This window comes from Furipterus horrens, unplaced genomic scaffold (genome assembly GCF_987537825.1).
Source record: "Furipterus horrens unplaced genomic scaffold, mFurHor1.1.pri manual_scaffold_4, whole genome shotgun sequence".
Lineage (NCBI taxonomy): Eukaryota > Metazoa > Chordata > Mammalia > Chiroptera > Furipteridae > Furipterus > Furipterus horrens.
Genome location: NW_028327174.1, coordinates 104,597,508 through 104,622,662, shown reverse-complemented (window position 1 = coordinate 104,622,662; position 25,155 = coordinate 104,597,508). Strand labels below are relative to the sequence as shown.

At 41.4% G+C, this 25,155-nt stretch overlaps 1 pseudogene; it reads left to right on the top strand.

The window, feature by feature from the left end:
- Nucleotides 1–8,343: 8,343 nt before the first annotated feature.
- LOC150012600 (nucleophosmin pseudogene) lies at nt 8,344–9,206 on the top strand (annotated as a pseudogene).
- The last annotated feature ends 15,949 nt before the right edge of the window (nt 9,207–25,155 follow it).

Below are 25,155 nucleotides of genomic sequence, written 5' to 3'. Positions count from 1 at the left end.
TTGTCATGATAATGCTGTGACATTGATCTTGGGGACTTTCCATTCTCTTACTTTTACTCCCTAGTTCTCATCTGGTTGAAGGCCAAATGAAACTAACAGTTACTGTATTTTAGATTGAGAGTTGGTTGAGAAACTACTGAGATACCAACTAAAATTAATTCAGCTCTTATTTGCAAAATAAATCTGCAATTCTTAATGCCAGGTTTGCTTTAATATTTTGAGCTAAGGACTCAAGTATACAGAGCTGTACATGTAGAATAAAAAACGCACAAGGTACCCTTATTTGGGGCACCTGAGGAGAAGGTGTTACAGAACCCCATGGGCTTTTCCAATTGAAAACAAACCCAGGGGCTCTTTAGTTAGGGGTCCAATTGCCCACCGCCAAAATTACAACTCTGAATATTATATTTGAGTGAAAAGAAAAATTGTTTATTTAACAGTTACACATATCCTTGCCTCCCCTCTACCAAACCTAGCCAGTTTTAGGGAGGTCAGAAACACCGTTTCCCTACTTCCTAGGCACAGTTCAGCTTTACCAGCGACTGCCAATCACTCAATCTGATTGGGGAGGTCCTTTCTGTGCTGTGGTGCCCTCCAGCTCTCAATACAAAACCGCCGGGATTCTCAGTCTCCTTGCAAACTGTCTTCTTTCTGTAAACCGCGTGGATCTCCTCTCCTTCTCCAGAGCACCTCTGCAAACACCCACCAGCGAGGGAGACAGCCCCAGAGCGTGCCCCCTCTAAAGTGTTCGCAGCTGCCTATATATCCCTGACTGCGTCCTCTCATGCAGTGGGTGTTGCCAACAGTTCTGACCATTCACAGAACCCCACGTAGGCTCTGTGTGCTTTCCATACCGTCCCCTGGTTCAAGACTCCTCCCATCCACCTGAGGCTTTGGATGCATTAAAGCAATTTACATAATGAAAGACACTGGCCACCAGCCTCAGGCATGTGGAGGCATTCTGAAAGCTGCTTCCTTCTCCCCATCCCCCAGCCACAAACTCCGGGGATTTTTGGACTCTCCTGTTTCTGTAACAAAGGTGATACCCATTAGAAAACTTACTGTTTCACAAACTGGGTTTGTTTTTAGATTGACAATTTCTGGCTGCTGCTTTCAGGGCTGATACCAGCTTTGCTGGAGAAGAATGAAAAAGCCCATCTTGACCCTTGACAAAAACAGATACATCAGATTTCTTTTCAGGTCCTAACTGGAAGGGTCAGTTTCTCATTCTCTCAACAAACAGGTGGCCGAGCTAAATCACAGGCACTTCCACACACGTACACACACAGCGGATTTTTAAATCTCCTTTATAGCATCTTCCAAGTCCTAAGCAGCCACACCCTTACAGGGATTCAGTCTGTTTACATAGGACCCTGCAGAATAGCTGTCAAAATCTTAGTTCTTGGGTTTCCTCTCTGTCCTTGTGCTTTTCTTCTCCTTTAAGGGGTTAGGACATGGCTTTGGATTTCCTTTCAAGTCATCCTGACTCCAGACTGTGGTGGCCTGTAGGAGGTTATTATGTCCAATAGAACTTATGGGCCATTAAGTATGATTTATTGGCCTGTGTCTTAAATATTGGAACCAAGGCAGTAGTAACCACTAACATAGCTCACTGCAGTACCAGAGAAACTTTAAGTACAGCAGGGTTTTGGGAAGCTCTGGATAACCTGCTTGCTGTCTCCCCTCCTCACCTCGCTGCCAGCTAGCCTGTGACCTAGGACAAGCCATTTCCCCTCTGTTAGCCTCCAGACCATTTTGTTAAGAGGTATCCAAGTACCTCCCTCACATGCCTGGTGCAGAGGTTAAAGAAGATAATGGCTGAGGGTCCTGGGAAGCCCTAAGTGATGACCTCTATGAATATGATAAGGAGTCAGTACCAAAAGAATTAAGACTAACTTTTCTCCTTCCCATCCGCTAAAAGACGAAATCAGTAGATGATCATTATAAAGAAAATTCACCAGCCTTTGACCTTCTAAATTTTAAGAACCTGGCAAACACCACCCACACTGTTGGGAAGCTATCTCAGTGTGCTGGAAATTAAACTGTACAGGTTAATGAGTCGCGCATTCTTCTAGACCTGGAGAAGCCAGCAAGACAGGGCCCAGAGAAGCTGGTAGCGGCAGGACCCGAACAAACGGAAAGTGCAGGGAGAAAACTCATGGAGCAGCTGAAGGTCACCTCTAGTACCTGTGGGTGGTCTGCCTCTGAAGATGACATTGTCCAGGTGGGTTCTGGCAAAGCAGTCAGCAGTACCACAAAGCCTGCTGCCAGGCGCGGGCCCCTAGCAGGACAGGTTCCACACCTGTAACAACAGACCCGCCCAAACCTGATGCAAGTTGAAATGAGGAGCTGGTCTCTCCCCTCCATAGAGACTTCAGTTACATGTTTATGAAAAAGCCTAAAGGGAAGCAAGCTCAGGATCTAACATCACCTCAGAAAAAGTCAGGTGATCTGTTCCTACTGAACAATGGCTGATCCAATATAGAAATGATGCAAATGTGGATTTTTACCTCCTTTCAGGTGTTCAGTAATAGGCACCGAGAGTTCAGTGAGACTCTTCTAGGTTTCTATTCTGTTGAAAGGTTATGAGAATCATTTCTTTTGACTTTACTTTGCTCACATCTTAAAACAATTTGTGTGGATCTATTTAATTTGTGGGTTGTTTGATAAGCAGTGAATGATAGAGGAACTAATCATTGTGCTCGGGAACAAATTTGTGCATTAATTTTCACATGATTAAAATAAAATGGGAGGCATTTGTATTTACTGGCATTCTTATTAGAATGGTATCCTGAGGAACTTTTGTTAAGTGTCTAGGTGGAGATATTGCATACATTGCCAAGAATGCATGCAGTATTAAAAGAGTATTTCTACAGACTCTTTATAAAAACAAATTCAAATGAATTCTTATTAAGTCTAATTCACTGAAGTTTTCATCACTTGGAATCATTACATACCAGTTATGAAGGTTTTTTTAGGTCAGTGGTTCTCAAAGCAGAGTACCTGGACCAGCAGCATCAACATCACTTGGGAATTTAATTGAAGGTCAGTTCTGGTCCCTCCTCACCTCCCGAATCTGAAACTCTGGGGGTGCAGCCAGAAGTCTGTGTTTTAATAAGCCTTCAGGTGATTCTTACACCTGTTAAAAATTTGAGACCCATCTTAGGGAAAAAAGAAAGGTTTAACTTACAGGTATCAGTCTTGTGATAAGCTTTGCATTAGTCTTTCATTCCCCATATTAGCCTTGTCTGAATATTATTTACTTAGAACATTGAAAAATGACCTGCCCTCCTCCCTTCACCATTGTGGCCACCATCACTGCCACTAGCCCACCAACAACATCAAGGGCATGTCTCCATTTTGCCAGCATGGGGCCAGCATAAGAGAGTCTGAGCTCTTACCAAAGCTGTCTAGAAATAACATTTTCACTTCAGAAAGGAAGAGAAAAAAGGTATTTTAGCTTTTGGCTTGTGGAATGAAGTTCCCCTCACACACTTGCAATTATAAAACTGTCTCTCCCTGGGGGTAATTGTAACAGGATACTTGATTTCAATCCAAAAATTTCCAACCTCTGTTTGTAACTTAAATAATAAAACTAAGAGTCTACAAAAACATCACAAAGGATTATCAGGAAAAAAATTGCAGCCTGTAAGGAGAAATAGAAAGGAAAGGATTTCTGGATGGGGAAGGGGCACCCTGGAAGAAAAGGATTTCTGGGGCCAGCTTCCCTTCGAGATCCTGGGGCAAACTTATTGAAGGCCAAGGTGGTTCCTGATTGCTCAGTGGGACACACAAAGTTCCTCTCCAATCCTGCAGAGCAGGCAGCTCTCCTCATGTCTTTTACCTCCTGTCTAGGTTGCTCGATCGAGAGAAGTTTTGGTTCAGGAGAAAGCCATCTAACATGTGCCCTATGCAAAGTCTAAAGCCTGAGCAACTCTTTTTGTACCACGAATATCCAGATCTCTGGCAGCAAACTGTGCAATTCTGATTGGCCCTCCAGCTTAAAAAAAATTAATTCAACATAAAAATTTAGGAGATTTTACAGAAAGATTTAGATTGCAAGCTTAAAAAAAAAAACTTGACTGATCTAGCAATGTTATGTTCCTATACCCACATTTTCATATCTTTGAGGGGGGACCCCCCCAACAATGGAATTTATCTATAAAAAACTGTGTATTTGTTCTTACATGTTTAAACTTCAGTCACCTTCAAAGTACTCTCCACTTGATGTAATACACCTATTGAGATGATTTTTCCACTGCTCAAAAACAGTTTTTGACCTCGTTGATTTTGATGCCTTGTAGTGCTTCTGTCATCAGAAGAACGTTTCCCTTTGAGGACTTTTTTTTTTTAATCTGGGAAAACAGGAAAAGTTGCTTGGGGTGAGATTGGGTGAATAGAAAGGGTGGGAGATGGGGGTCATGCTGTTTTTGGTCAAAAACTGCTGAACACTCAGTGCAGTGTGGGCAGAGGTGCTCATAAATGACCCATCACGAAATGGGCAAACACGTTGAAAGAGTCTACAAAAAAATTCACTGAAGCCAAATGCAGCCTCTCACAACAGTGCCAGCTGGTACACTGATGCAGATGGGTTCCTAGAACATTCACTTAGTGGGGGAAGCCTATACTACAAGAGGCCCACCCTCCAGAAGATAATTCCGGGTTCTTTTTGGGGGTCCCTTCTCATGTACTCATATAAAAGGACTAGATCTGAGGACAGACTCCCTGTTTTGGACAGGGCGAGCAGTGTCCTGTTCCCCACACTGTCTGTGACTCTACAGTTGCCCTGAAGTAGGCTAATGTTGGATGCTATTTATCATTGTGCTTGTAGAGTTTTATTTCTTTAAGTTCTTGAATCATGTTGAAATATACATTACTTACCGTATTACGAACTGAGATATATGATGAACTCAACTTACACTTGTGGTCTAAAAACTGAAGTCCAAGATTCATGAATCAGATAATTTTTAATTTTTTGATGTCTTCAAATAACTCTATTTCAAAGAAAGTTCTGCTGAGCCATCTTAGAATTTTTTAAAGTATATTTTATTGATTATGTTGCTACAGTAGTTCCAATTTTTACCCCTTTGTTCCCCTCTGCCCAGTAACCCCCTTCCCTCCAGCAATTACACCCCCCTTAGTTCATGTCCATGGGTTGTGCATATAAGTTCTTTGGTTTCACCCTTTTCTATATTATTTCCTGTCTATTTTGTACCAACCGATTATGCTTCTTAATCCCTGCACCAATTCCCTATTTCTCCCCCTCCCTCTGCCCAGCTGATAACCCTCCAAATGATCCCCGTACTTATGACTCTCTTCCTATTCTGGTTTGCTTAGTTGGATTTTGTTTTTATTTTTTAGATTCAGTTGTTGATAGTTGTGAGTTTGTTGTCATTTTAATGTTCATAGTTTTGATCTTCTTTTTCTTAAGTAAGTCTTCTTGACGTTTCATATAATAAGGGCTTGGTGATGATGAGCTCCTTCAGATTTACCTTGTCTGGAAAGAATTTAATCTTCCCTTCCATTCTAAATGATAGCCTTGCAGGATAGACTAATCCTGGTTGCAGGTTGCCTTTCATCACATTGAATACTGCTTGCCGGTCCCTTTTTGCTTGCCAAGGGTCCTCTGAGAAATCAGCTGATAGTCCTATAGGCACCCCCACCCTGTAGGCAACTCTCTCTTGCTGCCCCTATGACTCTGTTTATATCTTTCACCTTTGGCATCTCAATCATGATGCATCCTGGTGTGGTCCCCTCTGGATCCAGCTTACCCAAGACTCTCCCTGCTTCCCAAACCTGTATGTCCATCTCCTTCACAAAATTTGGGAAGTTTTCCTCATTTTTTTCAATTCTTGCTTCCGCATTCTGCACTGGTTGACTTTTTTTTTTCTTCCTTATGTTCCAAATCATTGATTTGAACCCTGGTTTCCTTCCCTTCACCATTGGTCTTGTGTGGATTTTCCTTTGTTTCACTTAGCATAGCCTTCACTTCTTCTCTTATGCATTTGCCATACTCAAGCATACCTGTCAAGCCTGTGAACATCTTTATCACCAGTGTTTTGAATGCTGCATCTGTTAGGTTGTCTATCTCCTCGTCGCTTAGTTCTCCCACTGGAACCTTGATCTGTTTCCCCTTTTGGGCCATATTTCTCTATCTCCTCATTCTGACAAGCTCCTATGTTTGTTTGCCTCCACATCCCAGTAGAGCTGCTGCTCCTGTTATGTTGTAATGGGCACAACCTTAGGGATTCATCAGTATAGGGTGACCTGTCTCACCACGTTGTGGCTCTGTATGTGGGGGACGGGTCTCAGAGGGAACAATGTTGCCTGCCCAGCACTCGCCCCTTTTCTAGGTGCCTCTCCCACTTCTGCACCAGACTGGCGCTCCTCTCGTTGCTGCCCTGGCCATCATTCCCAGAGTGGGTGGGTCTACAGACATTCTAGGACCATGGGGGCCCTTTAAACAATCGGACACTGCTGAGAGACCAGCAGTTTCTGCCCTCACCCCAACCATCACTGGTCAGCACAGACAGAAGCAATGAGACTTGATTTTCCCCGGTGCTGAGACAGTGAACTTCAAGGTCCGGTGAGGAGCTGGGAATGCTCCCCAGGTGTCCCTCCTGACTCTTTAAAACATGTGACTGTGCTTTCTGCCAGCTTGTCACTGCTCCCGCTGCTGTTGCTGCTGCTGCTGCTGCAGCCACCACACCACATCCTCTCAGTCCTGGATCCATCCCTCCTACCTGTCTGGATGAGTATTTCTTCTTTATATCTTTGTTTTCTGGACTTCCATGCAGTTTGATTTTCTGGAACTTCTGGTCTTCTCTAGTTTTGAGGTAGTTGTATTCCTTCTTAGTTGTGGAGGGAGATGCAGCATGCTTTCTACATCTCCATCTTGGCCGGAAGTCTCCAGAATTTTTAACTTTATTCTTATTAACTCTAGACTATTTTACTGGGTTTTGTAATTATTCTGTTTGCTATTCACATAGAGGGATATATTTACGTTGCTTCGTGTTGATTTATGGCCAGGGAAGTGTTGGACTGAGCTCTGATAGTGTGTGGATTTATGACAAAATATCTCAAACAGAATTTTTTTTGAAAGAAGAAATGAGAGAAATGCAATTAAATGGTCAGAGGGTTTGCCAGCTGACTTGGATGCCTGAGGGGCACGGAGAAGGGTCTGGAGTCACAGCTGCAGCCACTACAAGTACTTGCGCTTTGTGCCATTAGACAAACGCAGGATGGGTCAGCCCCCAGTCAGGCCCAGTCATCTGCTTGCTGAGACTTTTTATCAGGAACAAAGTCTGAGGCCTTCCCACACAGCTACTGCCGAAGCCCTAGTGCTGTTTATTGGCTGAAATGAGAAGGTCCTATGGCTTAGGGTTACTGATAAATTTCCAATGTCCTCTTCCTTTCTAAGTAACAGGGCAGTGCTAACTTTACTCCTTTGAATCAGGGGTTTAGTAGACATTTGTTAGTAGCTTCCCTGGATCCATGACCCACACCCCCTTTCCAAACAGTTGGGATTTCCTTTTAGGTTTTATGTGCTTCCACCATGCCCAGCTTGTTAGATGGAACACATTACCTCAGCACAGCCAAATATGCATTCTACTCCCATGGCTGCTTATAAGGACTGGCTTATAAGATGGGCATGTGAGCCAGGCCAGTCCAGTCACTGTGAATCTCAGGAACTTGCTGCGAATACTTGGACAAAAGCTCTCTTTCCTGTTGGATGTGAAAGAGAAGGCATGCAGCACTGGGCACTGTTGGCAGTCATCCTGAGGTGACAGGGCTGGAGGAGCCAGCCTTTGGATATATGTGACACCATGGCAGGGAGAGTGGAGTTAAAAACAAAGAAAAACTGAACTTTGGTGACATCACTGAGCAACTGAATTAGTCCTTGTCAGACTCAAGAAAGACTGTTCTCTACATTTATGTTTTCCCATTACTGAATGCTCTTTCTTGTTAAGCCACTTTGAATCATGCTTTCTTTGCTTGCATCCAAGTGAATCCTCACTGATAGAGAGGTGTTGGGGTGCAGGTCTGCTGGTTCCTCTTCCTACCTTCTAGAAACATTCCTCTCAGGAAGAGGGCAACTTCCGCTGTCTTCTTTTGATTTGCACAACTTAGACTGTATCTGAAGAATAAATTCCTGTAGATTTCTGGCCTGTCGGTGGCACCAGTCCGTGATTTCTAGTGGCCATGAGGCTGTTTGCCACTGTGAATACGTTGCTGGTCACTATATTGGTTTTCTATTACGGCATTCAAAAACAACTGTGGTTGTCTATCTCTGCCTGCCTTCCCTCTCAGCTAAGTGCCTGCTACCACCCCACAGAAGCTTTGATGGACATGGGCATAAGCCCTCTGAGGCCCCAGAACTACCTTTTTGATTGCGAACTCAAAGGTGACAAAGATTATCACTTTAAGGTGGAAAATGATGAAAATGAGCACCAATTATCTTTATGAATGGTCAGTTTAGGAGCTGGTGCAAAGGATGAATTGCACATTGTTGGAGCAGAGGCAATAAATTATGAAGGCAACCCAATTAAAGTAATACTGGCAACTTTGAAAGTGTCTGTACAGCCAAAGGTTTCCCTCAGTGGCTTTGAAATAATGCCACCTGTGGTCTTATGGTTGAAGTGTGGTTCAAGGCCTGTGCAGATTAGAGGACAGCACTTAGTATCTGTGGAGGCAGATGAGTAGTCAGAAAATGAAGAGGATGATGATGTGAAACTCCTAAGTATGTCTAGGAAGTGTTCTTCACATGGAAGTGGTAGCAAGGCTCCACAGAAAAAAGTAAAACTTGCTGCCGATGAAGATGATGAAGATAATGACGAGGACATGATGATGAAGATGATGATGATGATGATTTTGAGGATGAGGAAGCTGAAGAATAAGCTCCAGTGAAGAAACCTATACAAGATACTCCAGCCAAAAATGTGCAAAAATTAAACCAGAATGAAAAACTCAAAACAATCAACACCAAGATCAAAAGGTCAAGAATCCTTCAAAAAACAGGAAAAAATTTCTAAAACACCAAAATGACCTAGTTCTGTAGTAGACATAAAAGCAAAAATGCAAACAAGTATAGAAAAAGGTGGTTCACTTCCCAAAGCAGAAGCCTAATTATGTGAAGAATTGCTTCCGGATGACTGACCAGGAGGCTGAGATCTCTGGCAGTGGAGGAAGCCTCTTTGAGAAAATAGTTTAAACAGTTTGTTAAAATTTTCAATCTTATTTCATTTCTGTAACAGTTGATATCTTGCTGCCATTTTATAATGCAGAGTAAGAATTTTCCCTACCGTGTTTGATAAATGTTGTCCAGGTTCCATTGCCAAGAATGTGTTGTCCAAAATGCCTGTTTAGTTTTTAAATATGGAACTCCACCCTTTGCTTGGTTTTAAGTATGTGTGAAATGTTGTGATAGGATGTAATAGTAGTGGTGGTCAGACAAATGGAAATGGTGGGGAGACAAAATATACATGTGAAGTAAACTCAGCATTTTAATAAAAAAATAAACAACCATAAATTTAGCAGCTCAAAAACACACACTTATTATCTCCAAGTTACTATGGGTTGGGAGTCTGGGCACAATTTATCTGATTCTTCTGTGCACTGTCTCACAAGGCTACAATTATGGTATTGGCTGGGCTGCATTCCTTTCTGGAGTTTGGGTTTTTTTAATGATCTCTCATGGCTGTTGGAAGAATTCAGTTGCTTGTGGTTGTAGGTCTGAGGCTCTCAGGTCCTAGGCACCACCTGCAGCTCCCAGCCACATGCTCCTCTCCATGGATGGTTCACATCATACTTGCTTCTTCAAGGCCAACAGGACAGTTTTTCTCTCCAGTCTGGGGAAATGGAGTCTAATAGATATATTGTAGTATAATCCCAGGAGTGGCATCACCTTTGCCATATTCTATAGGTTAGAAGCATACAGGACCCAGCCACCTTGAATGGAAGGGGCTGCAGAAGAGTGTGACTGGGAGTCACATTAGGCTGTGCCCATCACAGTTATTTCAATAGTAATTCCGTTTTCTTAGCATTGGTATGTGGTTAGGCTATATCCCCAAACTTTTGCATCATTTCTTACTTTTTAACAGCAGATTGGCCTGAAGAATGGTTTGAGTGTTTCTAAAGAAAAGAAGCCAGTGTGGAAAAGGGGCAGTAAATCTCACACCATCACAACCCCTGAGGTAGGCACAGCTAAAGTTAAACAACTTTTTAGGCTGCTCCTGGCTCTGTACCAGCCCATCTGTGTTTGCCAACACCCAGCAGAGACATTGTGTGGTTTATTTCTTCTGTTTAATTTGAGTGTGGGCTGTTTTGAACTTTACTTGATGTTCAACGGTGGCTCACTCACTTATGTGAATGAATGTGTTCTTATGTTGACTGAACTGGCAACAAATTGCCTACCTTCGAGAGTGTGGAGGTGAAATTTAGGTGTAAAACTTATTTCTGAATTGTGCTGAAGTGCTAAACTACTGCTGATGTTTCCAGTACATTTACTGCAGCTCAACTCAACCAATTTTTAGTGATGACATTTTTGAAGTGACCAAGTTTGCGTCCCTTGTCAGAATTCTGACTGCAATAACAACACTGGACATGAGTTTTTAAAGCCCAATAGGAGGTAAAACAAGCCTGTGAATTTTACTTTTAAGTATAGTAAAGCTAAAACAAATAATTTGGCCAAAAATGATCCCATTTCTGTTTTTCTTTTTGGTATGTGATTTAGAACCCATTGTTATATTTCATTCACTTCCCTGGGATGTCTGTCCTCAAGTAATAATTCTGGCATGATTATGTCAAAATTATCTCTCCAGTAGCCAATTGTGGTGTTACAAACAGAGAATTAAGACTTCAGGTGGTGAATAAGCAGAAGCAGCTGAAGCCCTAGAAATGGAGAGACATAAACCTTCTGTTCTTCTGAAAATATTCCTGAGGACAGCAAAGGAGTAGGGTGGAAAGAGAGAGGACATGGTTTGTTATGTAAGCCAGAATTATTTCTAAAGAGAAGAAAGGTGGATTCAATTTTCTCCAATGACACTCATAAATCTTTCTCAAGCAGAGACACTGTGAGAAGGGTCATATCACTGCCACATTATGTATGAATGTCAAGTTGTTTCAAAATGCAGTACACATTATTTTCTATACAACCTATAGTCATATGAAGATAGAGTCATTTTTTAACTTTTATAAGCAAACAGAAGTCCTAAAGAGCTCATAGTGGTAAGTATGGAGAGCAGGCTATAGAGAAGGGCCACAAATTTCTGCCTTTGGTGTCTGTTGATCAACATTTTAATCAATGTTTGTATAATGGAATAGAAGTCCTATTTATCAGATTTCTGGATGCCACAGTGATAGAGCATGTGGCCAATGAAATGGACAAGTGAATCAAAATTACACAAGACAGCCTCCATCATTGATAGGAACAATGAGAGAAATCCAGGAGGGTGGTATATGACTGGTATACATATTGAAATAGGTTTAAGTTTTTATTTTTCTTATTTAAATGTTAGATAGTAAAAACATTTAAAAATTGTACAAAAAATAAGAATGTCTCATGCACAGATTTTTAAAAACTGCATGTGTGTGTGTGTGCTCATACAAATATTTATATTTATATTTTTGGATACATGTGAGTAGTATAAAATATCTTCTTGTGAAAAATATAACAGGTATTATTAAATTCTGCTATGATCTGGATATGTCCCCCACAAATTCATATGTTGAATTCTAACCCCTAAAGATGATGGTATTAGGAGGTGAGGTCTTGGGAGGTGATTGGGTTATAACCCTCACAGATAGGATTAGTGCTCCTATAAAAGAGGCTGCAGAGAGATCCCATGTTTCTTTTAACATGTGAGGGCACAGTGAGAAGGATCCAGCTATGAACTAGGAAGTTCTGCCAGGTTTACCATTGCCTTGATGTTGGATTTCTCAAGTCTCCAGAACGGTGAGAAATAAATTCCTGTTGTTTATAAGCCACCGGTCTGTGGTTCTCTGTTAATATAGCCAGAATGGACAAAGAGAAATCCTCCTTGACTTCCTTCCTGATTCTTCACTTCCCACCTAATTCCCAGAGTCTACTTTGTACTTTAAGATCTTTTAAAAACAGTGAGTAGTATTGTTTGCTTGTTTAAAAATTTATAGGAATGGCATTATGCTGTACAGTCATTATTTTGCATCTTGTGCTTTTCACCTAACAGTTTTTTTGAGATATAAACATGTTGATACATTACTTCCAATTGAGAGTAAAAGCCCAAGTCCTGAGATAGCATATGGGTCCCTCCGTTTCTTCTAGGTCCTCATGTCCTGCTACATTGCCCCTCCTGCCACACTGGCTTTCTTGCTGCACCTTGAGCACATTAGATGTGTTTCACCTCAGGGCCTTTGCACTTGCTGTTTGGGCTGCTCTTCTACTAATATACATATGCATGCCAAACTCACACTTTTCAAGCCTTTGCTCTAATGCCACTTCTCAACAAGGCCTGCACGACACTCAGACTATACTGTTTAACCTCACAAACCTGCCTCCACTCTACTGTTTTCCCCATAACAGTTGTCATTTTTCTAACATACTAGTAATATTAATTATACTTATTGTCTTTATTTTTGTCGCAATTCATTAGGATATAGGCTTTATAAGGGAAGGGATCTGTGTGCATACAAGGTTGTTTTAACATTAAAAATGAATGTATCTTATGTGATTAACATTAACAACAAAGAAAATCTTATGATGTTAAGCAATTGTTTGTTGCCACTGTTCTTTGTGTTTCATTATCTCTCTCTGACTCTTCTCCAACTCCAGTTATATATGTTTTGACTGTGTCCCACATGCATGTTATATTCTGTTCTGTCATTTCCATTTTTCTCTCTCTACTCCCTTTTTAAAAAGTCCTCACCTGAGGATGTTTATTGACTTTTAGAGAGAAAGGAAGGGAGAGAGAAAGAGACAGAAACAAAGACAGAGACAGAGAAAGATCTATGTGAGAGAGAAACATTGATTGGTTGCCTCCTGTATGTGCCCTGCCCGGTTGCCTCCCAATGAACCCTGACCAGAGATCTAACCCACAACTAGATATGTGCCCTGACCAGAGATCAAACCTGCAACCTTTTGGTACATGGGATGACACTCCAACCAACTGAGCCACCCAGCCATGGATCCCTCCTTTTTTTAGCTTCAGGGCTTCAGTCTGGAAATTTTTATTGACCTATTTTTGATTTCACTAATTCTGCCTTCAACTTCTGGTCTACTGTCAAACTCATCCATGAGCTCTTAATTTCAGATATTTTATTTGTTCAGTTCTAGAATTTCCATTTTGATTTTTTTATAGATTGTAATTCTGGGTTATCTTTAAAAAAATTTTTTCCCTATCTTTCTCCCATTTTCATGGGAGAAATAATAAATATAATAATAAAATTTATTATATTTATCATAGTTATTTTAAAGTTTTTGTCTGCTAACTCCAATATATGGATCATATGTGGTGGGCCTAATTATTTTGTCTCTTTTTTCTCTTGATTATGAGCCACTTTTTCTCATGCCTGGTGTTGAACTGCTTTGTAATTTTTGATTGGGTGTCACATACACAGTATAAATAAAAGTGGCAAAATTATTGCCAGGGAGTTCTTGCCCTTTCCTTTGTTTGCTAGCTAGATTGAAGTGTTACTCACCTCAATCTAATCAGATTTCTATGTAAGGGCTGGGTAGCAGCTTTGGTTAAACCCAGTCCACTTCTCATAGATGTCTCAAGGTCTATGGTGTACTTTTTACAGAGAACTCCCTCTAGTGGAATTTTGCTGCCTAAGGATTGTAGACAGAGATTTTATTCTGTCTTTCCAGCCCACCCCAACCTCTTGCTGCCTCAGCACTTGGTAAATGCCTTATGGCAAAAGTGGTCATGCATTTGGGGCTCCTCTGCATTTCCTCTGTCATGGCAATGCATGAAACTATCAAAAGATTCCTGGTTTTTCTTGCCCCCAGCAGTGTTCCCCTGTCTAAGTCAAGCCAGTCCTCAGCTCACACTTCACTTAGCATAAGTTCTCAAGGATGAAAATAGCTAACTATCTCAGTTCACATGGGAAGGTCTTTTCATTTTTTATAGTATTGCAGCTGGAATGATGGCTTGCTGTTACTACCATCTTCTACCTTGATGAAAGAGATATCCTGGCTATAGCAATTTATGACAGGTTTGCCCAACCACCTCTACTCTGAATTCACATTAGGGCCATATATTTAAACTTCTCTAAATTACCTGAAACTCACCAACAAATGAATATGCAAACAAATTTTTAACACACTTTTTTAAATATCCCAGGACTATGTACATGTAGGTTATAAAACCAATAACCAGCACTATATAACAAGATAAAAACAATATTTTGAGCATGCATTATATTTTTGGTGGTGTTTTAAGTGTTTTCTCAAAAACTTCATGAGGAGGGAGGGCATTATTATAATCTGCTTAACAAATACAGGAACTGAAGTTCCAAGAATTAAAGTACATTGTCCAAAGTCACTTAGCTCTCAGCTAGTAAGTGGGAAAGCTATAACTCAAACCTGGTCTACCTGACTTCTTGTACTCTTAGTCAGTACACTATAAACATTGGTGAAAAGAAGGATGCTAGGAGTTATGTCAAGTGGCATAATCATGGTGCCTTTGTTATATATAACAAACCTGCTCACACTGAAAAGCAGATGTACCACGGTGACAATTAACTACTGAATATAAGTCTTATTTAAAGCTAGACTGTGAAGAAAATATGAATAATGTCTTGATATTCACCAGGGAAGGTCTTCATATTATTTATTTCCAGTATCATTTCAAATGAACTCTTGCTATTCCTCTAGATGATTATATTTCAAAATATTTTAAGGCCAATATTTAAGCACCAATTTGACTTTTGTCACAATTTCTCACCTGCAGAATCATGTGTTTTGGAATTTGTGAAAAGACATTAAAGCAATTTAATTCACAGTATTCATAGAGTAAGACTAGTTTTGATATTTATTTTTTATTTTTTGCTAAGTTTTGTTTCTTATTATTCTTTCCTGATAGTAGCACTACCCAGAGATTAGGGAAATAGAAGCATCCTCCCCTTATTGTTCCTGCATGTTTTCCTCCATTCTAAATGTGGTTTTACTCCATTGTTTTCAAACACAGTTATCTCATTAGAAGGTCCATGGCTGTGCTATCCTGGGCTCATTATATGTATATATATTTTTCTTACATTTTTATTTTTAAGCTTTTAGATGTCCTTGTTTAAAACTCCCATGAGTGTTCCCTTCCTTTCTCATGGTTCCTGCAGCAGCAAATCAGTCTCAGAAATTTCCAAGTTGCGGAGAACAAAAAGGAAGTCACAGGAAATACAGATGGTGACAATATCTACTCCTCCTGGTACAAGTTTCTCAGGGGAACTAACTTCTTAGGCTTTACACAATGCAGACAATCAAAACTCGGGAGGAAGACAGAGTCACCAGCCCAAATCCTGTCATTTTTCAGCCACAGAAACAAAGCCCAGAGAGATGAAACAATTTGCCCAAGATAATTTAGTGTGATCTAGGAATCCTGACTCCTGGTTCATTGCCCTCTCCAGAGCCTGTCATGGGCCAAGCCCTTGTTATAAAGCCCCTCAAAGTGATGCTGAGGAGGATGACAACACCATTTATGTTTTGTGACTTATTCCTTCATGGATTAACATTTCAGGAACTCTCATTTTTACCTGTTTTGGATCAGGGCAAGACATCCAAGAACCTTATTGCCATTATCTGTGATACCAAAGAACTGAATGATAAAATTTGTTCTGGGAGCTTAGGGTCTTTGACCATTTGAAAGAATGTTGTATTGTGTGGTGCTCTGCACAAAAACAGAAGGGCCGTTCTAATCAGAACTGGAGAAGTCTCTGAGTTTCCAGCTGTGCAAGTCCGCAGCACCTGCTGAGTTAAGGAAGCAGTGAGAAACAGCGGCTTTTGGTGTGTGGGAAGCAAAATGAGTGTGCAGTCATAAATAGCTGCACTCTATGGATTTATTTATTCAATGCTTATGTTTACTGCTTATTTGTTTAGTTTATGGGTCTATTTAATCATTTTGAATTTGATCTTGCTCCCCCAGTTCTTTCATGATCTCTGAGGTTTGGCTCCACTAAGCTTACTAGAGTTTGTTCTGCTTCCAATATTTGGCTCATTAGCTACAGTACTTCCTGACCAAATCATGCCCCTAACATATACCAGTAAAAGCCTATTTAAAAGCACATTTAGTTTACGCTTTGCTTATCTGACTTATCCTTTTCATTATGCTCCAGTGTTACAAAGGAGTTCCACATTGGAGGTACAAGGTTGTACTGAGGTGATCATATTAATTTACTAGTTAAGTTTAACAGACATTTAAATAAAAATGTAAACAATAACAACAGCAAGCACAGGGTTCTTATTTTGTACCCAGATTTAGAAGCAAAGGATGAATGACCCTGTCATCGTGAATTTGCAGTCCCCTTGTGCAGGCCTGGGTCTCTACTGCCTTCCTCTGTCTCTCAGCATCTGGCCCAGTTCGTTTACAGCAGAATTGGGATTTGGCTAAAACCTGGAGTTGACTATGAATGAAGGCTGTGGGGCAAGGAGGCGGGCATGAGGCAGTGACTTGACAGAAGGGTTCTGCTGTCAGGGAAAGTTAGCAGAGGTGGTCTAATGTGAAAGAAAGGTCATGTGGTTTGAAAGGATGTAGATAGGCACCATCTGCCCTTGGGATAGGCATTGAAGAAGGGTACCTTCTTCCATATTAGATACTGGTGGGCTTCAGCATCTCTCTTCATTGACAAGGCCAAGAAGAGGCAGCGCTCTGAGGTGATGAGTGTTTGGATCCTGATGATTAGGAAGTACAATAGGAGAGATGTTACAGAGCAAAGCAGGGCTCGTTCGTGTGGTGCCTTGGTGTTAAGACCCAACAATTCATGTTGAGGAAAATGTGTCTTTATTTACAATATTCCAGTCTTGGGGGTCTGTGAGCACTTCAGATCTCTGTTCTCACTTTGACACCCAACACTTCCCTTGCTCCCCAAAAAGCTATAAACCAAAGCCAAGCCCAATAGTTCTTCATTCCTTATCTGTCAGCTCTCTCCTTCAGGATCTGCCATACATTGTCTTCAGCATCTGTATAATAATCCAGAAAAGCATGTGAAATCCATGGAAAAACAGTCCTAAGAGTGTCCTCTCTGCATGTCCCAAGTTCTGAGAGTCCAGATAGAGTCTGAGTCTGCAAGATGGAGTCTTTGGTGGCTTCAGAGTCAGCTAGAGCAGGCATGATCCGAGCAGCAGCATGCCTGCTTTCCTACTAGCCCAGGTTGCATAGCTAAATCCTGACTACAAACTAAATGGCTACTTCTCACATGGCTGCTATGACATGCTGATCCATCATGATTCTCCACCATCCTCCTCCCATTGTGCTTCTCCTCACTGCAGATGGTGCCCTTCTACATCCTTTCAAACTGCATGGTCTTTCTTTCACATTAGACTTCATGGTGGACAGCGGGACCCTTCTTCATCCTTTCCAACAGCATGGTCCCCTTCTTTCTGGCTCTTTTCCTTCTGGCTATCTCCTTTCCTTCTGGCTCCCTCCTTTAGGAAAAACTCAGCTGCCTCTTTGTCATTGATGTGCAAATTATTTTAAACAATATCATCTGCTCTTTTACCTGCCCTAGCTACCAGCCTGCCATAGATATGCAAAGTACCTTAAAAGCTGTACTATCTCCTCCTCCCAGCCCCAAAACCAGGGGCTGTAGGAAATTTGGGGAGGGCCTCCCCCAACCCTGTTACAGAGAGGCATGGTATTTCAGCACAACTCCCCTGCCATCTTGGACTAAGATGATAAAGATGATGATGATGATGATGATGATTATGATGATGATGATGATGATGATGATAGTTTTTCTAGATTGAGCATTTAATATGTGCCAGACACTTTTCATATGCTATTTTTTTGAATCTGTTTAACAGAGGCTCACACACTTAATCTAGGCTACAATTGTATTTTGTTTGGTCCTCACAAAGAGGTTACTTGATTTGTTCAAGGTCACATGGCTATGAAATCGCAGAAGTAAGTTTAACCCCAAATCTGTCCAACTCCAAAGTCTACATAGAAATGGTATGTGTACAAATAGCCAGGCTACACTCTTTTTATGTATTCTCCCCTGGAAAGTGGCTCAAACTAATCTCACTTAAGATGCAGGAGGTATTCTTTTGTGCACTTGTCTTACTGTATTTCCTAAGTGACATACTCCTGAAAGGCAGAGCTCACACACATTTTGTTCCCAGTGAGGAGGAGATCTTCTCTATTCCAAATTGGAAAAAAACTATCAATGGTAAAATCTTAATTAACAAATACCAGAGTTGTTGGCTCTGATATCCTGTGGCTGTGTTCAGGTTTATGGATCTCTGGCCAGTTTGTCAGTTCCCTGTCTTTCTAGCAGCAGGCATGAGTGAGTGCTCTTCCTTCTCTTTACTTTCTACCTTCTGGTAACATCACAGTAAAGGATCTTCTCAAAGAGTCCAGGAAATGGACAGGAGAAACCTTGAACCTGAACTCTATAGTCTTTTTTCATCCTGTATACTCATCCTTTTGCTTTTGAGGAGAGTTGCTTCTGTGCTGATAATTGATAGTCTATATGTCTCATCTCTACAACAGAATTATAAAATAATTTCCTGCTCAAATATAGCTTTCCACTTCCTACAGAATGAAATAGAAATCCCTTTAAACCCCTCACACTCTGGCTTCAGCATGCTTTCAAAATCTGCCCACCCCCATTTCTACCCTTTCGTCCTGGTGCTGGAACAAGCATCTTTCCCAGACATACCTGTAGCTCTTCTTTGCTCATGTTGTCCCCTTTGCCTGGAAGGCCCTTCTTAAATCTAACCTCCTTACTTAAGATTTTGCTGATATCTATAACTGGAAGTAACTCTTTTCTTTCTATGTAAAAATTTTACTTCACCTCCTTGGGCTTATTATTTCAACCTTTTAATAATATAGCTGTAGCCAGGTGTTTAGTTGATTATTTCAACAGCTCTTACTGGAATGACTTAGGGAAGAAGACACACTGATGCACTGATAAGGTACTTGTGGGAAAAGATGGTGCTGGCTTCAGCAGGAGCCAAGAGAACAAAGGTGATGGTTATACTCCTCTGAAGTAGACAATGAGATGAACATCTGTGTGTTTTTGAGAAGAAAAATTGAAAGAGAGGAGTGTGTGTGTGTGTGTGTGTGTGTGTGTGTGTGTGTGAGCACACAGGTAGAAAGAAGCCAGCCAGATGTATGCTATGGTTGTGTTGACTCAGGGGTGAAGTGGCTACTCAAAGAGCTTGGATGCTTGGTTGGCTAAGAGATATCTTAAAAACAGGGAAATCTAATGTCTAACCTGAACCTACAGTTCACTTTGAAGTGGAATGCATTGCTAGTGCTAAACCTCTCCTTTGTAAACCTTCAGTAAATTCGACTCTAACTAGAATTATTTTTGGTGTGGGGTCATGTGCATATTTGAGTTTGTGTATGTGTGAAGATATAAGAAGGGGCTAGTTTCACATTTCTACCACAGTGGTACCAAACTGAGTCAGCATAGGCCACAAAGCAAGGCTCTGGAGCCAGACATGACTGCACCAATTACCCACTGGGACTGGCAGAAATCTTGGGATAGGCATTGAAGCTAGGAAGGTGGCTCAAGTGAACCTCATTTAGGAGAAAGAGGGAGTTATCTGTGTATTTGTGTTATCTTATTTGCTAAATGACATGTCCTAGAAGGCAGAGCTCATATATATTTTATTCATCTAGAAGATTTTATAGTGTAATATTAGTAATAATAACAAAAATTATGAAAACAATGATACCATTGCATCATTGTAGATACATTATAGATTTCATCTACAGTGGAAGCACAGTTCTAGAACTTAATTTGTTTCAGAGAACTGTTTGAGAAGTGATTTGTTTGAAAACTGAATCTCCTTTGTTTGTCGCCTGAGAGATCTTTATTCATGATTTTTCAATGAGGGCTGGACAGAGAGTGATAGGACTCACGCATGTCAGTGTGGTGATAGTCTCACCCCTGATTATTTGGAACTTCATTATATTTCAAGGAGTATTCAGAGGAGCAGGATAAAATAATGAACTTCTTGGGCACTTTGGGACAGTCAGGGTAGGCTCTTATCACTTACAGAGATGCCTGGCTTTGATCTTTTATTCCTCTTGGTTTTGTTGATTCCCAGTTCATGTGCCTTGAATGTTGGGACTGGGTCCAAGGTTTGGGGTGGCCCTTTGTGCTGTAGGAAAGCAGACAAGGCCAGGCTAACAGCTGTTCCTGGTGTACAGCAGAGAAATGGCAGCTCTGGCCACTCCTTTATCTGTGCATAAGCAAGCACGCACGTACCTGTGCTGCATCATCTCCTCCTTAAGGGTAACGTGGTTGGCTGTTTTTCCATCTCATTTGCATAAATGGCTCCAATGAGATTGAAATTGCACCAAGCATAATTGTGAGAAAAGGGTCAATATGACAACATTTTTGTACACAATGCTTGTTTCTGAGGTGTGTGAATGTGATTTGTAAAGTATGAAAGCAGTATCCCATTTTCCTGGGAATCTGCATATTATACATGCCCTCTCCTCTGGGGAAGTTAATGTTGTGCTGCCCTGGGTATTACAGAGCTTTGGGGAAAAAATCATTGTATTTCAGGATGTCTTAAGCATCACCGTAGTAATCAGTGATACCCTGGGATCCAAATCCTTATCACTGTTTAAACATTAATTGGGAAAAATATAGCTATTTAGAGAAGAAAGGATTGTGTGTGTGTGTGTGTGTGTGTGTGTGTGTGTGTGTGTGTGTGTGTTAACAGGAATGTACTATTCTTTATTCATAATGGTCAGCACTCTGACTCACCATGGCAGATTGGTTAATTGCCTTTTTATAATAGGGTTAATTTAGAGAGGATCATTATTTTCTCTTTTCTAGTGCCAAATGTGGTCATAAGAGTTTCAGAGTTTGAGTCAAATCTGAAAAAATGGGAGAGAGGGAGTATTTGTCTGCAAAGAGTATTTCTTTATATGAAGAAAATAAAATTCATGGAGAAGCAAATTATATTGAGGAAGTGACAGATGCTAGAAATAACTGAGACATTTCAAGTGTACCAAACATGGGATTTATATCAAGCTATTGCAACTAATATCTGCAGCCTTTGGCTCTCCTTCCAGACCTGAAGGTCACGTCAGTAGTGCCTGGGACAGCTGGAACAGCAGAGCGTCAGACAACACACATTGTACTCTCAGAGGTAGTGTCTAGAAAACCAGTGACACAGCTTTGAAATGTCCCCTAACACAGGGCCAAGCCACTGAAAGGCTTTTCTGGCCCCTGGAACTAACCTGTAGATAACTTTAACATATGGCCTATATTGGCAGACAGAAAAGATTTCTTTAAAAATGATCACACCAATTATATTTCTCGGCTTCCGGCCAAGATAGAGGCATAGACAGACACGCGGCATCTCCCTCCACAACTAAGAAGAAATACAACTACCTCAAAACTAGTAACAACCAGAAGTTCCAGAAAATCAGACTGCATGGAAGTCCAGCAAACAAAGACATAAAGAAGAAATACTCATCCAGACAGGTAGGAGGGGCGGAGCTGGGGCAGAGATGATGCGGTGTGGGGGCAGCAGCGGCAGGCCAGCAGAAGGCGCAATTACACTTTTTAAAGTCAGGAGGGACACCTGGGGAGCATTCCCAGCTCCTCACCAGACCTGGAAGCCCATGGTCCCAGGACCGGGGAAAATCAAGCATCATTGCTTCTGACTGTGCAGACCAGTGGATGTTGGGGTGGAGGCAGAAACTGCTGGCCTCAGCAGACTCTGTTTGTTTAAAGGGCCCCCATGGTCCTAGAGGGTCCACAGACCCACCCACTCTGGGAACAATGGCCAGGATAACAGCTAGAGAGGCAGTAGTCTGGTGCAGAAGTGGAAGAGGTGCCTGGAAAAGGAGCGAGTTCTGGGCAGGCGGCATTTTCCCTTCTCAGACCCCTTCCCCACATACAGCGCCACAACATGGTGAAACAGGTCACCCTGTACTGACAAATCCTTAAGACTCTGCCACTTACAACTTAACAGGAGCAGCAGCTGTACCTGGGACATGGAGGCAAACAAACACAGGAGCCTGTCAGAGTGAGGAGACAGAGAAGTATGGCCCAAAAGGGGAAATGGATCAAGGTTCCAGTGGGAGAACTAAGTGACAAGGAGATAGCCAACCTAACAGATGAGGAGATAAACAACCTAACAGATGCAGAATTCAAAATACTGGTGATAAATATGCTCACAGGCTTGACAGATATGACTGAGTATGGCAAACGCATAAGAGTAAGTGAAGGCTATGCTAAGTGAAACGAAGGAAAATCCACACGAGACCAATGGTGAAGGGAAGGAAACCAGGGTTCAAATCAATGATTTGGAACATAAGGAAGGAAAAAACAGTCAACCAGTGCAGAATGCGGAAGCAAGAATTGAAAAAAATGAGGAAAACGTCACAAATTTTGCGAAGGAGATGGACATACAGGTCTGGGAAGCACAGAGGGTCCGGGACAAGCTGGACCCAGAGGGGGCCACACCAGGATGCATCATGACTGAGATGCCAAAGGTGAAAGATAAAAACAGAGTCCTGGGGGCAGCAAGAGAGAGGTGGAGAGTTGCCTACAGGGGGATGCCTATAGGACTATCAGTTGATTTCTCAGAGAACAATTTGCAGGCAAGAAGGGAGTATTCAATGTGATAAACGGCAACCTGCAACCAGGATTACTCTATCCAGCAAAGCTATCATTTAGAATGGAAGGGCAGATGAAGTGCTTTCCAGACAAGGTAAAGCTAAAGGAATTCACCATCACCAAGCCCTTAAGAAAAAGAAGATCAAAACTATGAACATTAAAATGACAACAAACTCACAACTATCAACAACTGAATCTAAAAATAAAAATAAAAAATAAAAAATAAATCCAACTAAGTAAACCAGAATACAAACAGAATCATAAGTATGGAGATCATTTGGAGGGTTATCAGCTGGAAGTGTGGAGGGAGAGAAATGGCAATATGGTGCAGGGATTAAGAAGCATAATTGATTGGTACAAAATAGACAGGGGGAAGTGAAGAATAATATAGGAAAGGGTGAAGCCAAAGAACTTATATGCACAACCCATGGACATGAACTAAGGGGGGTGAGATTGCTGGAGGGAAAGAGGGTACTGGGCAGATGGGAGCAAACGGGAAAAAAAATTGGAACTACTGTAACAACATAATCAATAAAATATATTTAAAAAATGATCAGACCTTTGGATTTACTTACTGGCACCATTGTAAGGCAGTACAGCTAAGTGGCTAGAAATGGTCTTCAGGGTTAGACTTGGATCTGAGCATCGACTTATTAACTAGATAAATATAAACAAGTCAACTAACCTCATGAAGCCCAACTTTTCTCTCCAGTGAAGTGGGGACCACATTAGCACTGCCCTCCCAGGGTTGATGTAAACCTGGTCTTCATCTGTGATAATCTGTGGGGAGGATTAGCCCATATTGCTGTGGTTATAATGATGGTGGCTGAGTGTGTGGGAAATGCAGTCTCCACTCCTTATATTTCGGTAGAAGGACTAGGATTTTTACTCCAATTTCCAGAAATTAGAAGACCAGAAAGAAGACTTCTGCCTTCTCTGTATCCCTCCTCTCCCTCCCTCTTAGAAGAGAAGCAAGCTCAGTTCCTTTTCATCTGTCTTTCTGAAAGCTTATCTAGGCAGATTCTGCTCTGTCAGAGCTGGACAGTTTTGAGGGGTAAGTTCTCTTTTATAGGGGTGCAGTCAGAAAGCCTAGCGTGGCCACGTTCTCCAATGCAGCCATTACCAGCCATCATAAAACTGCTATTTTAATCTTTATCTGTCTGTACTTTTTTCAATAATTTCACACAGATTGGACTGGTATCACTTCTCATCTAGTGAAGGTAAAAATGAAGGTGAAAACATCTATTCATCTGGAACAATCTCAATCTTTCTCTGCTTCTCAAGAGAACTCTTGCACTTTTGTGGGTGATTTGGGCCAGAGTTTGGGGTTACATTATCCACAAGGTGCTTTTCTCCGTTGTGGTTTGGAGTGATGGAGTGGGACTCCTGAAGGCAGACGTGTCACTGGGCACAGGGCCTTCCCGGCAGAGGCCGGTCTCCCAGGGCTCTGCAAGGGCAGTGGGTGCGTGGGAGTGTGGCTGCAGACTCTGCTGAGGACAGCTTCACTCAGAGCCTCTGCTGGCCAGGTGGCCAGAGGGCTGTTAGTACCTGATCATTCAATCTTCCAGTTGCTGGTTCTCAAATAAGAGACCTTTGCATATTCAATCATTGTGAACAAGCTGTCATTCCACTCCTGCTTTGTAGAATAAAACATTTTCTAAAATTAGCCATTTAAGTTTGTCATAATTATAATTACATTACCAAAAATCCACACCTGACAGGGCAGAGAATACTACACAGAACTTTTACTGAAGGCTTTAAAACACACCCTCCTGGTTGTTCTTTTTCTTCTTTTAAGAGAAAAGAAAAATAAAACTAGTAAAATTAACTGCTAAGAATTTAAGATTAATGTTGGATGGCTTCACTATGTCTTTGTTAACACCACATGAAAATGTACTTTCACCTGCAAGAGCCACTAAATTCAGAGGGACTGTTATAAGGAGAAAAATGAGATAAAATATGTGAAGCATTTAGTGTCAAGCACCTGTAGCAAGTCATCATTAAATAGTAACTTCTACTGCTACTAATAATAAACAACAGTGATTACACTGTCAACAGGCTGAGCATTTACAAATGCTACAAGGAAGGCACCTGCTAAGGACTGCAGGACATTTCAGTGACTAAGTTGTCCCACAGGAACCTGTGTTATTTCAACGATATGTTTCATGTACATAAACATCCAAGTAGCACAGATCCTAGTTTAAGTCTAATCAGTGTTTCCCAAACTGGTGTTCCAGGAAACAGTAATTTAGGAGCTGAAAATAAATGACTGCAAGAAAATAAAAATCAAGATGTGGTATATATTAGAATATTACTGGGCCATAAAAAAATGAAATCTTGCCATTTGCAACACCATGGGTGGACCTAGAGGTTATT